The 15,416-nt window shown below is 40.5% G+C and overlaps 1 protein-coding gene across 12 annotated transcripts in view; it reads left to right on the top strand.

The window, feature by feature from the left end:
• Positions 1-15,416, top strand: part of MEGF10 (multiple EGF like domains 10) — a 480,748-nt gene that overhangs the window by 322,916 nt on the left and 142,416 nt on the right. The window contains exon 8 of one of the 12 annotated variants that reach the window (XM_086410532.1): positions 4,438-4,634. The exons of 10 other annotated variants lie outside the window; for them this stretch is intronic. The gene's annotated coding sequence lies outside the window, so the exon portion shown is untranslated. Of the gene's footprint in view, positions 1-4,437; positions 4,635-8,113; positions 8,327-15,416 lie in introns of those variants that run through there. One more of the 12 variants, XM_086410527.1, reaches the window with a different exon arrangement.

Here is a 15,416-nt window from a genome sequence, read left to right as displayed (position 1 = left end):
CTCATTTTTCTTTTGTTGCTTGTGCTTTTGGTATCATATCTGAGAAATTATTGCCAAATTGCTTTTAAGTATTTTAATGTAAAGCTTCTTTCTCTGTAATACCACAAAAACCATTATTTGTATAATTTTATCTTTTGAATGAATATTGCTTTGAAATTGCTCTCTTTTTGTTGTTGCTGTCAGAGTAGACTTTATATAATTTCAGAATTGGTTGATTCCACTTCCACCCTGCTCTACTATCTCTCTTCTTTTCTTAGGGGATCACAAAGGCTCATTGTGGATAAACAGAAAAGAGAATAAGGGAAAGGCTTAGTTTAAAAACGAGCCTCCGTCATTTATATTATAGGGATAGAGGAGAGAAAGGCCACATTTCAGAAGTCGGGGGAATGTGAGAGGGCTCTTCAGCAATCATGACTTGCAGGAAGTGTGTGACACTGAAATGGACTGCCATTTGTCTGAGAAGCCTGAGATCTGTTTCCTAGAGCCCGTTTCCTCCCTCCCCTCACAAGTTGGAAAAAATTGCTGAAAAGTAGGCAGGCGTTATGGGTGAACGTCTAGGGAACTGACAGTCTCCATCCCAAGGCAGAGAAAATGTCATATCTGAGATGCCTCCAAATGTATAGACAGTGACTTTTATACATGTTCATTCTTTTTCAGAAAACCATACATTCCTTTTATTTTTATTAAATGCTGCTCTGATTTTTCTAATAGAGTAGAAAGTCCTTTTCCTGTTTGCCAACTTCTCATGGTTTACTCACTGTTATTTCTGAGTTATAGTCTATGCACAGATCACCATTGAGAGTAACCACATACCCAAAACACCATGGGTATTGCTTGGTATAAAAATGCAAATGGGGAGTGCATCATAAATTTATATAATCTCATCCTCTAAGAGCAAATTAAACACAGAGAGAAGGCCTCAAGGACATTCTTCTTTATACTTGATTGTTCCAGAAGAATATTTACAAGGTATACATGTTGTAATCTTTTCTCATCTCGTACGTTACAACCATACGTCACAACTTCTCTAGCACTGGGCCATTGTTTACTTTAGACAGCTCTGGTTAGGTGAGTGTGTGTTTGTTTCCCTACCTGGCATGTGTTTGGGTAAGAGGTTTCCTGCTTGTATGTCTGGTCTGAAGAATGGTTTTCTGTGCTAATAATTGTCCCAGTGCTTCTGCCTGCACAGTAATTTGATTTAGAGATAGAGAGAGCACTGGGTGTCTGGATTTTTGCAGTTTTAAGTTGAAGGATGGCATATTTTTAAAAGGCAGCTGTTTTCAAATGAATTGCAGTTTAATTAGTAGATGCCCACTTACTGCCATACACAGACTTGGAAGAATCAGTGAGCAGCTTTCCTGGGGACACAGAGAGATGGCTTTAAGTTTCCCTAATATATATGTTAGAAATCCCCAATGGCTCAGATGGTAAAGAAACTGCCTGCAATGCAGGAGACCCGAGTTTGATCCCTGGGTCTGGAAGATACCCTGGAGAAGGACATGGCAACTCACTCCAGTGTTCTTGCCTGGAGAATTCCATGGACAGAGGAACCTGGGGTGGGGGGCGGGAGGTGCAGGGAGGAGGGGGAGTGGCTGCAATCCATGGGCTCGCAAAGATTACAGAATGAGATGATAAGTTCCTAAAATTCAATTTGGTGGTTGGTTCGTAGGGCACAAGGCATCCAAGGATCTAGGGGTCCTGAGAAGACAGCATCCTGGTTTTGCAGATTAGATTCATGTTTTCAAGTCATGACTAGCTCTGCTGCTGCTGCTGCTAAGTCGCTTCAGTTGTGTCCGACTCTGTGCGACCCCATAGACAGCAGCCCACTGGGCTCCTCTGTCCCTGGGATTCTCCAGGCAAGAATACTGGAGAGGGTTGCCATTTCCTTCAAGTGAAAAGTGAAAGTGAAGTCGCTCAGTCATGCCTGACTCTTCGCGACCCGGTGGACTGCAGCCCATCAGGCTTCTCCGTCCATGGGATTTTCCAGGCAAGAGTACTGATTAGCTCGGTAACTAGTAAATGCACTTCATTGGTAGGATCCCATCAGAGCTCCTAATGTGAGTGCCTGCAGGTAGGACCACAACAGAGCCAGAGCTGGGCCCTCCTGGTCTTGCCCTGCTCTGTCCTCTCTCCATTGGGCCTGTTGTTTATCAAGGGCCTTGCTGCTGCTGCTAAGTTGCTTCAGTCGTGTCCGACTCTGTGTGACCCCATAGACGGCAGCCCACCAGGCTTCCACGTCCCTGGGATTCTCCAGGCAAGAACACTGGAGTGGGTTGCCATTTCCTTCTCCAATGCATGAAAGTGAAAAGTGAAAGTGAAGTCGCTCCGTCGTGTCTGACTCTTAGTGACCCCATGGACTGCAGCCTACCAGGCTCCTCCATCCATGGGATTTTCCAGGCAAGAGTACTGGAGTGGGGTGCCATCGCCTTCTCCAATCATGGGCCTTAGGTGAACATGATAGAAATGGAGTCCACAGGAGAGAGAGAAAAAAAGAAGTCAGAGCAAGCAGCCCAGGCCGTGCTTCCAGTTTAACTGGCACCAGGGAAAAGTGCCTTCAGCTGGCACAGGGGCTTGTGCACACCAGGCTGTGACTGTTGGCCGTGGAAATCCTGGTTGTAACAGAGGCTGCTGCCATTCAGGCAGCGAGCGAGGAGCTGCTTTCATGGGGAGGCTTTTTTGGCACCGTGTCCGACATACACTCCAGTCAATCACGGTAAAGTGCCTAATAACAGATGTGGTAATTAAGCCTGAAGAACTCCGTCTCTATTTTTTATTGCAGGGAATAACAAAGTGCCTCATTAAGCCTCCAATCCCACTGATTTTTGATTTGGGCATCCTGATGTCGTCAAAAATGACATCTTTGCAAGGGCTTTCTTCCTAAGTCCTTATCAGCCTAGGATGCAGCCAGCACAGGTTGGATCAGTTTTGGGAGGATAGTTCTATCCTTTCTGATCTGCCCTTTGCACTCCAGTACTGAAGCGTATGCAGATTCCTGGGGTACCATCAGATTCCTTAAAGTACCTTGGATATGAATAAACAGTTTTAGCTTTTATGTGCTTGTGTGAATATAAAATGCTCCCTGAATATCTTCAGTTCAAATTATGCTGTTTATAGCAAGAAATTAACTTTAGCTTTCAATCCCAGAAAGGTTTCAAATAACCTGAAACCATGGTAAATTACCATATTTTAATAAGATAAATTATCTTGGAAAATAATTACATCTGAAAAAGTCTGTCTTTGTGGCAGTTTATAAAGCAAATGTCTTCGTTAATGTTATTTTTCCTTCTTTTTTAATGATGAACATGAGTCTGGCACATTATTAGAGAAAATGAATCTAGTAACTAGGGACAGGTAGAAAAAGTGTCCTCAATAGTAAGAAAATGTGGCTTGAAACTTTCTCTGGAACACTTCCTGAATTATTTAGAGCTGGGTCTATTGGTGCTCTTGGGAAAGACAGCCAAACACCGCTCATTGTTTAAACGTTTCTACATGACTCTTGGATAGTGTAGATTTGAAAACAGCATTTATATCAGGGAGATGATTTTTTGTTTCTTTCTAATCCAGGGTGGCCATAAGCTTAGAGATGTTTAAATATTTTGAAAAGGCCCTGGATCCCATTTTATAAAATTATTGGTTCATTTCTGTGTCTCCTAATGCATAATTTTGAGTTTTTCAGGGTATTTCCAAGAGAATTTCTAGTTGACTATATTCTGAAATTCCGCTCTTTTAATCTAACCCTGTGAAGCAGATGATTCATAGCACAAAGTCAGGATTTAATTTAGTTTCAAGCTTGGTATTAATAAAGCATAAACTTGACCTGCTCATCTGATTATGATTAGCCTTGAACCAGCAACTTGTATGTACTTAATATTTGTACACAAACATCTATGGAAAGGGATACCAATGTTAATGGCAGTCCATATTTGTTTACTCAAAATGTGTTAGTCACTCAGTCATGTCTGACTCTGTGTGACTTCATAGACTATAGCCTTCCAGGCTCCTCTGTCCATAGAATTATCCAGGCAAGAATACTGGAGTGGGTTGCCATTCCCTTCTCCAGGGGATCTTCTGGACCCAAGGACGGAACCTGAGTCTCCTGGATTTCACGTGATTCTTTACCGTCTGAGCCACCAGGGAAGCCCCTTGTTTCCTCAAATGACATCCAATACTTACTAATCACATTTTACCACCTTTATCCATTTAGAGATTTTCTCCCATTGATGCCAAACATATTTTTGCCAAATATAAAGGTAGGCATGTGCAAACTCAGACCTTACCACATTAAATCTATTTTTAGAAACCATCTCTATGTATGCCTTGCATCAAAAAGTGAGACCTCCTAGCAAAACACTGTTGCTAGGATTATACAGTTGCTGGAAAAGCAAAACTTTTCTTTAAATGAGATTCTAATTTGTTTTCTTATATTTCCCCTAACAGCAAGATCTGGGATGACAGAATTCATGTTTCTATAATTTCCATCGCTGGGTGAATGTTTCTACAGGTTCATAGCGTCACCCTTTGAACGAAGCGGAAACTTGGCCAAGAGTGGTCCTGAGCTAAAGCGCCACCTCCTGGTGGAACGTATCACTTCAGGGATGGTTTCTCAAAACTATTCAGGGGTTTGTTTTCCTCAGGTATGGATCCCATTCTCAGTTTATTAATCTCTCACCTCAAGCCTCTAGACTCATATCAACTGTCTGGGACTCACAGGATACAATCCCCTGACTGCCCTTCAGCCTCTCAGATCACTAGTTAATTTAGTGTGAATGCTGTGTGCCCCAAGTTTTGACCTATTTCAATTAACAACCGTTTGTTGAACCTCTGTTGTATTCTGGCAGATGGGGAGAGTAGTAAAAATTAAAGAGGACTGGAATAAAAGACAAGACAGTGACTTGAGCTCTGCATTTCAGGAGTTTGTAGCTAGTTGAGGAGAAGGGGTTGGCTATGTGAAAAGATGACCAGCAGCCCAAGGTAACTTGCTGTACCAGAAGAAGGATGGGGAGAGTTGGTTCCAGCAGAGATTTCTATGCAGTTTTTAGTGAGAAGAGTAAAGAATATTTTTGCTTATGTCCTGGAAACATTGTTAATTAGACGTGGGATGAGAGAATAAATTATTGCAAAGAGAGAAATAAGTTTACAGGAAGCTTATGTAATGGTTTGAATTTCAAACAATTAGGGAGGCGTACATGTTTGCCGCAGGAAATCATAGAAATGAATCATAGACCCTTTCAAATTAGCAGGGCAAGAAAAATATAATCCATGCAGGAAACTATTTCCATCCTCCGTAGATTCTTCAATTGAGATAGGCTTCATGTATACTTTAAATTCATTAGATTTTATTTTTCCTTTTAAAATTAAATGATTAGAAAGTTTAAAACCTTGAACAAACGACAGTAATATAGTTTATAGGGATATTGTCATAAGAAGGAAATTAATGTGTTCAGTATGATAGGGTCAACTTAATCTTGAACGCTTTCTGCTGTCTGTAGTTTCAATATTTATGATAAAGTGAAGATACTGCTATTAGAGATTTTGAAATTAAACACAGAGTCAAGGAAGGGTATTTATAATAAAGGCAAAAGGGAAATAACATTTAAAAAACCAAGAACAGAGGAAGGAAAGAGATTAAAGAAAATGTCACAAGTCGAAAAGCCTGTAGTCCTGCAGAGTTCAGAACACATGGCTTTAGTTCAGTTACCTTGAGCGTTTTTGGTCCAAATTGCCCTTAAAGAGTTATTAGAATCTGCTTGAAAGTAGAGGTATTATTCACCATGAAACCTGTCTATATCGATGTTAATGTTACAGTTTATTTATTTATTCTTAACATTATATTTGATGTGCGTTCATGTCCACCTGTGCTTCTCACTTTCTTTCCTTATTTGGGTAATGAACAAACACTCGTGTGCATTCGGAGTGTTCTGTTGCTTGTAGTCACAATAGGACCTTCATCAGACACTATTGAAGACCTTAGAGAGTTCTCAAAATTAAGCCTAAAAGTATATGGATCCCTATCTTTACTTTCTATATTTCAAGTATATATTTTGAATTACTTTATAATATAAGCTTTCCCCTTTTTTAAGGTTTGATTGGTTTTTAATTTATTTATTTTTAATTGGAGGATAGTTGCTTTACAATATTGTGTTGGTTTCTGCCAAACATCAACATGAATCAACCATAGGTATATGTATGTCCCCTCCCTCTTGAACCTTTCTCCCATGTCCCACCCCATCCCATGCCTCTAGATTGTCACAGAGCACTGGATTTGAGCTTCCTGTGTCATATAGCAAATTACCACTGGCTATCTATTTTACATATGGAAATATATATATTTCCATGTTACTCTCTCAATTCATGCCACACTCTCCTTCCCCCACTGTATCACCAAGTCTGTTCACTGTCTGCATCTCCATTGCGCCCTTGCATATAGGATTATCAGTACCATCTTTCTAGATTGCATATATAATAGGTATATACCGTGAAGAAACCATAATTGAAAAAGACATGTACCCCAGGGTTCATTGCAGTGCTGTTTACAATAACTAGGACATGGAAGCAACCTTGATGTCCATCGACAGATGAATAGATAAAGAAATTGTGGTACATATATACAATGGAATATTACTCAGCTGTAAAAAGACCACATATGAGTCAATTCCAATGAGGTGGATGAACATAGAGCTTATTATACAGTGAAGTAAGTCAGAAAGAGAAAAATAAATATTTTATATTAACCTTTTTCTTTTCTAAACTTTTTATATTTCACTTCATGAACTCATTGAAGTGTGGTGATTTTTCAGTTATTATAGGTGTAATAATCTGCTAATTACTGAGGGTTTGTTATGGTGTGTTCCAGATATTGTTTTTCTGGTGAAGTTTGCTAAGATGGGTCTCTCTACCAACCCACACAGAAAGGCCCTAGGAATTGTACTCTTCAGCCATAGGGACTCAACTTTTCCCAAGTTCTAGGCACCCTACTCCAGTACTCTTGCCTGGAAAATCCCATGGACAGAGGAACCTGGTAGGCTGCAGTCCATGGGGTCACTAAGAGTCGGACACGACGGAGCGACTTCACTTTCACTTTTCACTTTCATGCATTGGAGAAGGAAATGGCAACCCACTCCAGTGTTCTTGCCTGGAGAATCCCAGGGACAGGGAGCCTGGTGGGCTGCCGTCTATTGGGTTGTACAGAGTTGGACACAACTGAAGCGACTTAGCAGCAGCAGGCACAGCACAAGGCTCATTGAGAGTTTGATTCCACTGTTCCTCTGTCCCCGACTCCTGTACCTTCCTTCATTCCTTGTATTGCCTGAATCTCAGCACATCCTGATTTCTCTCTTTACCACTCCCAAATATATGCTCATGGTCACCTCCCTTTGCCCACAGCTGAGATGAATATGGATCCACAACAATCATGACCAAATGCAGCCATGTTTGAGCAGGGCCACATACTGAGAATAAAGGAATGCCAATGAAAAGAAAGCCTTGAGCTTTTAAATGAATTCACAGAATAACTAACTTTAATTAAGTCCTTGAAAGATATCTATAAGCTCTCTATAGAAGCAACACTTTTTTTCCTCTAATTAGAGCAAGTATTTTTCTAGTAAAGCTTTCATTGGTTTTCCGTGTTTATATTCACTAGTATTGCAGTCATTTTATTTCAACTCCAGGATTTCCTTTTGCAGTAGTCTAGTTTAACAATTAAATGGGATAAAACTTAGACCTTTCATTTATTTTTTTTTAATATTTGGAAAAATATTTCAAGATCCAGGACAACTGATGTACATATTCTGAGGTTTATTTTTTCCTATGGGTCATTAATTCATTCAATCAGTGGTTAAGAAACATTATTGAGCCCTGCATATATGGTAAGAACATGTAGAGATGATGTAGAGATGAATATGTAGAGATGAATTCCCTGTCAGGGAATTCACCAGCTAGTGGAGACATGAGTAAGAAAATGGCCAAGAAAATAGTGTGGTTTCCCTCTGACAAAGTCCACATCATCTATTCCCTGATGCCCCAGGGTTATGAGGGCAAAGAAGAAGAATGTTTAGATTGGCCTGGGAGCTCTTCTAAGAGGAAGTACCTTTTGATTCTTGAGGAACTGGTGAGAATTAAGTTGACCAGATAGTTACAGGCATTCCAAGAAGAGAATAACATGGGGAAAGAGAGAGGAGTGAGAACATGTAATATTCGGGGAAATTCAAGTAGCAAGGATTGCTCAAGTGATATTTAGAAGTGATAAATAGCTGTGTGAACTTGCTGGGTGACGGGTCACTCAGATCATGTGGAGTGAATGAAGGCCAGTTTGGACTTTACCACAAAGGTGAGTTCTCAAAAGCTTTAAGTATGAAATTCTGACGTTCTGATTTGTGTTTTGAGAGAATTGGTGACAACATGGAGGACGAATTGGAGGTTAATTGGAAAAAAAGATAAGTTGAAAAGCTTGGCTTTAAAACCTACTTTATCTTTGCAACAAAAGGTCAAACTAAAAGACCAATATTATTGAACTGTTCGTTGCTGTAGTTAGAATGAAGAGAGAAACTAAGTTAATAATAAATGATAGAGGCATATATCTCTCAACTCTTTATTTCAGATATCAATATTAAAATTTAAAAACTTAATGACTCAGGAAGAGCCAAAAAATATTGGCCATTTCCTCATTCCTGATAGTTTTTTGCTAAGATATAAAAGTGATAAAGAATTTAAAGTGCTGGGACCATTCTAAGTATTGAGTTGGCCAAAAAATTTGGTTGAGTTTTTCTGTAAGATGTTAGATACAATTGGCATTACTGACTGAAAATGAATTTTAAAAGTACTTTGGAAAGCCGATAAAATTGCCAAAGATTATGTTAAAAGATAGTTGTAAAATCATCCTAGAATATACAAAGCTTATAAATACTTGAGATAAGAAATGAGAACTCTTGCAATGATTTTGCCATTGGAAAATTGCCTTAAGCCCTAAAAAGTAATGAAAAATAGATTCACAAGAAACATTTCCAATAAGAAGATCAAGCATAATTGGCTGAGAATGAGAGAGAAAAATTAAATACCCATAAGAGTTGTAAAATTATGCCCTATTTCAAAGTAACCAAGTCTTCCACCAGAATTTTTTTTAAATAAAAGGAAGTTTAAGTTATATAAGAGACGCACAATGGCCTCATGGTACATAAACATTATTAGTTCTTGAAAAACCCATGATTTGGAATATATTTGCTTTCAAAAGATTTTGATTTGTTCAGTTCGCCAGTTCCAAATCTTGCTTGAGAAGTCCTACCAGACCCAAACCTTTTTTTCAAGCTAGTCTTCTTAAAGTCTTTAGTTAAGTCTACGTACTTGACTCTTCTCTGTACTTTATTATTCTTTGAATTCATTTAGTCACTTGTTCTTCATTCATTCTTTGGCCCTCCTCTCTGTGAGGTGCTGTTCTAGGTACTAAGGATATCACAAAGAATCAAAAAGGCATCATTGTGCTGAGGATTTGGAACGTCCGTTTATCTTTCATCAACTCCTTTGCCTCAGCCAATAGCAAAGCTTTTTTGAGGCTGTGTCTACTCCTCTCCCTCGATGCACAGATTGGGTGGGCATAACCCACTGTGAGTAAACTCCTCCTCCTTGGAATGAAAAAAAGCATTCACTAGTTACCTGATTAAAGTCTTGGCCATTTTGTCAGTATTTTAGTGACAAACTTTTATAGGAACTCTGGAGCCTATAATTTGTGTGTTTCTATTCTGTTAAGACTGGCATCAGTTGCAGGGGAACAAAAGTAATTTCATCTTTATTATCTTTATGTGTAGCAAGTCATAATGTTGTACAAGGATCTTGAGAAGCTGTTTATCAAGTAGGTTTGTGACCTTGGGTGTACACAGAATTTCACTTGATCATGGCATCATTGTCCATGACATTAGAGTATTGGACCAACTTCCTGTTAACAGCTATTTTCACACAAAAAGTAGATGAATCTTAGACATTCTGGAGGTTTATAAGAAAGACACATTGGCATTAAAGCTCCTTTCCTGGCTAATATTTCTGAACTGGAAGCAAAGCAAAGTGAGAATGAGTGAATTCATTAGTGATTGAAGTTTGACTCTGGGCCAGATTACAATGTCAGTTGCTATACCTTTCGGTCCCCGTAGCATCCAGATTCTGAATTTCCCTGAAAATGGCAGAGAAAGACAAATAAGGAGATGCCAGGTAATCGGAAGGGATTGTTATGGATAATGTGAATGAAGGAAGTAGTATGGAGAATGGCTCTTAACTTTCCTAACAACATGAGATTGTTTTCCAACTATTATTCTGGGTCAGACAGGGTCACTTCTTGAATAAAAGATCTGTCTAGACACCACGGGAAGCGGTGCTTCTGCTTCAGCATGTGTCACTTTGTCTACTAAAACAAAGTCCTATTTTAAGAGCCATAAAGTTGGGGTTTGGGTTGTGGCTTCTCAGATTTGCATATAGATGCTGTTGGTGAGGAAGTGGAGATGGGAGGGATGACAGCCCCTGCGTTTTCTCCTGAACGTCCTGGCCAAGTACAGCTTTGAGTAATTACCTTCTGCCTACTTGCACTTCCCGGTGGCTCAGACAGTAAAGCGTCTGCCTACAATGTGGGAGACCTGGTTTCAATCCTTGATTGGGGAAGATGCCCTGGAGAAGGAAATGGCAACCCACTCCAGTACTCTTGCCTGGAAAATCCCATGGATGGAGGAGCCTGGTAGGCTGCAGTTCATGGGGTCGCAAAGAGTCAGACACGACTGAGAGACTTCACTCACTCACTTGCATTTCCTCAGCAGTTCCCTCACATTTTGTCTGAAAGCTTCAAAGCTTTTCACCATGTGGGTTTAAAACCACGAGGATAAATGTGTCCAGACTTTTTTTTGTGGCAATGCCTGCTGCTCGAGATGTCTGTGGTCACTCCACATCCTGGTCTGGATTAGCGGTTCTGAACTGAGTAGTCCAGGGAAGAATGGCCATGGAGTTGTGCTGTCACGGAGTTTTTGAAACATCTGGGCAGTCTAAACATGGAAATACCTTGTATACTTTCTAAATTCACATTTTCAGTTTTGACCAGGAAATAGCTTAGTCACTTAGAAATCTAACTTTGAATGAATTTGCATTTTAAGAGGTTCCAGTGCACAGATAGAGTATTATTTTAGAAAGACTATGACTATTATACCTGATGGAGAGGTAGTTTGACTGGAGTTAAGAAACCTGAGTTCTGGTTTCTAGTTTTGAACCATTCACAAAGTAGCTCTGTGATCATGGTAGAGTCATCCATCATTAGGGCTTCAATTATTCCATCCATAAAATGAAAGAATTTTGATTGGATTCCATAAAGACTTAAACTGTAACTTTCTGTCCCATTTTTTTTTTTTTTAGCACAAAAGCTCTGTGGACCCAGGACATATACAGTGCCCTGGAAAATCTGGGGGAGCCAAATGAATGTTAAGAACTTCAATTATATAGCTCATTATGAAGTATTAAAAGTAGAGCAATACTCTATGTGTGTTTGCCTTAATAGAATCTGCTGCTGCTGCTAAGTCGCGTCAGTCATATCTGACTCTGTGTGACCCCATAGACGGCAGCCCTCCACGCTCCCCTGTCCCTGGGATTCTCCAGGCAAGAACACTGGAGTGGGTTGCCATTTCCTTCTCCAATGCATGAAAGTGAAAAGTGAAAGTGAAGTCTCTCAGTTGTGTCTGACTCTTCTCGACCCCATGGACTACAGCCCACCAGGTTCCTCTGTCCATGGGATTTTCCAGACAAGAGTACTGGAGTGGGTTGCCATTGCCTTCTCCTAATAGAATCTAGATGTATGCAATTGACAGGGAAATTTTCTAACATCTTCAGTTCAGTTCAGTCGCTCAGTTGTGTCTGATTCTTTGTGGCCCCATGGACTGCAGCACACCAGGCTTCCCTGTTCATCACCAAGCCCCAGAGCTTACTCAGACTCATGTCCATTGAGTCAGTGATGCCATCCAATCATCTCATCCTCTGCCTAACATCTTAATTCCATAGAAACTCTTCTCCTTATGGGGTTTGCATTCCTCTGTATTTTCTATTCTAAGAAATGACCTTGGAGGAAAAGAAGGCTTGTCTTGGATTGCTCAGATGTGCCTAATGGTTGAGTAGCTCAGGAACTGAGGATTAACGCAATGACCTAGAGTTGGGCAAGCAGGTGACATGTAAGTGTCCCTTTGTCATGCCAGCGATGGTGCAGAATGACCATCATCTATCCTACTATGGGCCACTGAAAAGGACCCTTCTGAGAGAGGGATTGTGCAAATACTATTATCTTTTTCTTTCTCCTACCCCCGGGTGCAAGAAAAGACCTAAGGTTCTGCTGACACTCACGTGTCCAGCTGCACATCAGAGAACTCTATTTCTCCTCTTAGGTGGCTCAGTTGGTAAAGAATCTGCCTGCTGTGTAGGAGTGAAAGTGAAAGTCGCTCAGTCATGTCCGACTTTTTGCGACCCCATGATCTATACAGTCCATGGAATTCTCCAGGCTGGAATACTGGAGTGTGTAGCCTTTCCCTTCTCCAGGGGATCTTCCCAACCCAGCGATTGAACCCAGGTCTCCCACATTGCAGGTGGATTCCTTACCAGCTGAGCCACTAGAGAAGCCCAAGGATACTGGAGTGGGTAGCCTGTCCCTTCTCCAGGAGTGCAGGAGACCCAGGTTCAATCCCTGTGTGGGGAAGATCCCCTTGAGAGGGAAATGGCAACCCACTCCAGTATTCTTGCCTGGAAAATACCTTGGACAGAGGAACCTGGTGAGCTATAGTACATGGAGTCCCCAAAGAGTCGGACATGACTTATCGACTAAACCACCGCCACCCTTTATTTTAATTTGAATTTTCCTTTTTAAAGGACATTGGCTTCTTTTGTTATTCATTCTGTTTCCATTGGATTTTTTTCCTCTTTGTATTGTGTCAAGGGATTGGTCAAACCTGAAATGTTCAGCTTCTTTAATCAGTGTTGTTGGTTGAAAGAAAACAAAAAGCAGTAAGTCTCCCTTTCTTTCTGGGCTGATCAAATTTTATTTTCTAGTTCATTTTTCTTACACACATTTATTCTTAGACTGCCTGAGGTCTCATGCTGTGTTTGGATATTTTATCTTGAGTGAATCTTAAGCCATAACATTCAGTACCATCCCTGGCCTGTCTCTATAGTTCCTCTTCCGTTCACAAGCTTTTCCACTCTGTGGTCCAGACAGACTTGCCCATTGGCTCTCCCCTCTGGGAATCTGCTTTCTGCTTTTGCACCTCCTAATTCCTTCTGGTGCAACCTCTTCTGTGCCGTCTACCCAGCACAGTCCTCAATATGGCACCTCTTATCCCTGCTTGCCAACTAGAAATACTTTCCAAACTCCCATACTTATTTTGTTAACTTATTTGGACCCTAATCACAGTTTTCATTGTCTTATTATGATACAGCCAACTCAGTGGGATCGCAGAGGGTCAGGCGTGACTTGGCAACTGAACAACAATGATATACCTCTCACATTATGTTGTAAACTCATTGAGGGCAGACATCACCTTCACCACTGTTTGCTGATTGAGACAACCAATGTTTGTTCTTCAGCAAAGGCTTTGAAAAGTGTCTGTGTGAAAGATTGTTAAAATAATTGCATTATTAGGACATAGTGAAATTTGAAATAGGTCTACATATTAGATGGTAGTATGGCATCAGTGTTAAATTTCTTCACTTAGACAATTGGATGATATGGGTGAACATTCTTATTCTTAGGAAATGTAAATTGAAGTATTTAGAAGTATTAGTATATATACTGTTTACTCAATTTACTTTCAAATGGTTAATGAAATCTATATATATTGCCTTTGTATGTGTGGGTTCAGTTCAGTTCAGTTCAGTCGCTCAGTTGTGTCTGACTCTTTGCAACCTCATGAATCGCAGCATGCCAGGCCTTCCTGTCCATTACCAACTCCCGGAGTTCACTCAGACTCACGTCCATCGAGTCAGTGATGCCATCCAGCCATCTCATCCTCTGTCATCCCCTTCTCCTGCCCCCAATCCCTCCCACCATCAGGGTCTTTTCCAATGAGTCAACTCTTCGCATGAGGTGGCCCAAGTACTGGAGTTTCAGCTTTAGCATCATTCCTTCCAAAGAAATCCCAGGGCTGATCTCCTTCAGAATGGATTGGTCGGGTCTTCTTGCAGTCCAAGGGACTCTCAAGAGTCTTCTCCAACACCACAGTTCAAAAGCATCAATTCTTCGGCACTCAGCTTTCTTCACTGTTCAACTCTCACATCCATACATGACCACAGGAAAAACCACAGCCTTGACTAGACGGACCTTTGTTGGCAAAGTAATGTCTCTGCTTTTGAATATGCTATCTAGGTTGGTCATAACTTTTCTTCCAAGGAGTAAGCACCTTTTAATTTCATGGCTGCAGTCACCATCTGCAGTGATTTTGGAGCCCCCCAAAAATAAAGTCTGACACTGTTTCCACTCTTTTCCCATCTATTTCCCATGAAGTGATGGACCAGATGCCACGATCTTCGTTTTCTGAATGTTGAGTTTTAAGCCAACTTTTTCTCTCCTCTTTCACCTTCATCAAGAGGCTTTTTAGTTCCTCTTCACTTTCTGCCATAAGGGTGGTGTCATCTGCATATCTGAGATTATTGATATTTCTCCCGGCAATCTTGATTCCAGCTTGTGCTTCCTTCAGCCCAGCATTTCTCTTGATGTACTCTGCATAGAAGTTAAATAAGCAGGGTGACAATATACAGCCTTGATGTACTTCTTTTCCTATTTGGAACCAGTGTGTTGTTCCATGTCCAGTTCTAACTGTTGCTTCCTGACCTGCATAAAAATTTCTCAAGAGGCAGGTCAGGTGGTCTGGTGTGTGGGTAGATAGTGATAAAGTGAATGTGGAAAAGTGTTAGCAACTGGTGAGTCTCTGTTATATTTTTGTGGCTTTCAAGTACATTTGAAATTTTTTAAAATGAAGTGTTAACAAAATGTAACAAATTTTATATGCCATCTAATCAAAGATAATTATAGAAAACTAGAAATAAAGGAAAATTTATTTGTAGATGAAAAATTACCTAGGGAAGATTCCAAAATCCATTCACTTAATATTTTACGAATGACATTGCCCAGAGCACTTGATAAACTAAGTTATTGTGAAACAGGTCAATTCCTCTGGATAGTCTAATGTTAAATGATTAAGAATAAAAAGCAGGATAATTTGGGACAGTGCTTTGTGTGGAAAAGTGGCAGATGTACCCACTCCAGTGTTCTTGCCTGGAGAATCCCAGGGACGGGGGAGCCTCATGGGCTGCCATCTATGGGGTCGCACAGAGTCAGACATGACTGAAGTGACTCAGCAGCAGCAGTACCTTAAAACACAGGCTTTGTGAGGTCATGCCTCTGGGAACACAGTAAGTTA

The sequence above is a fragment of the Bos grunniens genome, chromosome 7 (assembly GCF_055505025.1).
Source record: "Bos grunniens cultivar Pamir isolate PY7600 chromosome 7, Bosgru_T2T1.0, whole genome shotgun sequence".
Classification (NCBI taxonomy): Eukaryota; Metazoa; Chordata; class Mammalia; order Artiodactyla; family Bovidae; genus Bos; species Bos grunniens.
The sequence above is the reverse complement of the archived record's forward strand: the minus strand, read 5'-3'. Positions and strand labels throughout refer to the sequence as shown.